The sequence below is a fragment of the Asparagus officinalis genome, chromosome 3, assembly GCF_001876935.1.
Source record: "Asparagus officinalis chromosome 3, Aspof.V1, whole genome shotgun sequence".
NCBI classification, from domain to species: Eukaryota; Viridiplantae; Streptophyta; class Magnoliopsida; order Asparagales; family Asparagaceae; genus Asparagus; species Asparagus officinalis.
In genome coordinates, this window is record NC_033796.1 from 61,079,972 (window position 1) to 61,080,703 (window position 732).

Here is a 732-nt window from a genome sequence, read left to right on the forward strand (position 1 = left end):
ATATATATATATATATATATATATATATATTAGGGTTTGGGTTAGGGTTTAAAACAAAAATAATTAAAATAAATAATTAAGGTATTTAAAAAATTAAACTAATTACGAAATAATTATCTACAATTAAAAACATACATGTTGTAATAATACAACAGTTGATACGAAATAATCAAAATATACCCATATTGTAAAATTAAACGAGAATAATTAATAATAAAAATATTTTTTCTTACATTTAAAATCAAATAATTATGGGATAATTATATACACAGTAAAATGTACTAGTTATACTAATACGACAGATATTATGTAACAGTTAAAATAATACAACAAATTATACCAAAAATAAGTAATTAATACTACAAAGTATTATACGAAATAATACATAATAATATTAATAATACAACATATTATTTAAAATAATACATAATAGTACTAATAACATAACAAATTAATTCTAGAATATTTTACTGTATGAAATAAATTTATAAATATTAAAACTATTTAAATAAATATATAATCAGATTTTTAAATCATAGAAAATTATAGAAAATCTAGAAAAATACAAATACTCTTTTAAAAAATAATAATTAAATATTTTAAAATATCAAAAAATTATTTTAACTAGTATTAAAAACTCATGGTCCTTACATTACACAATGTTTTACAGTCTGATAACGAGCAGCGTTAATCCTCATTCTTTTGTTGTGCTTCTGGATTTTTAGTTTAGTT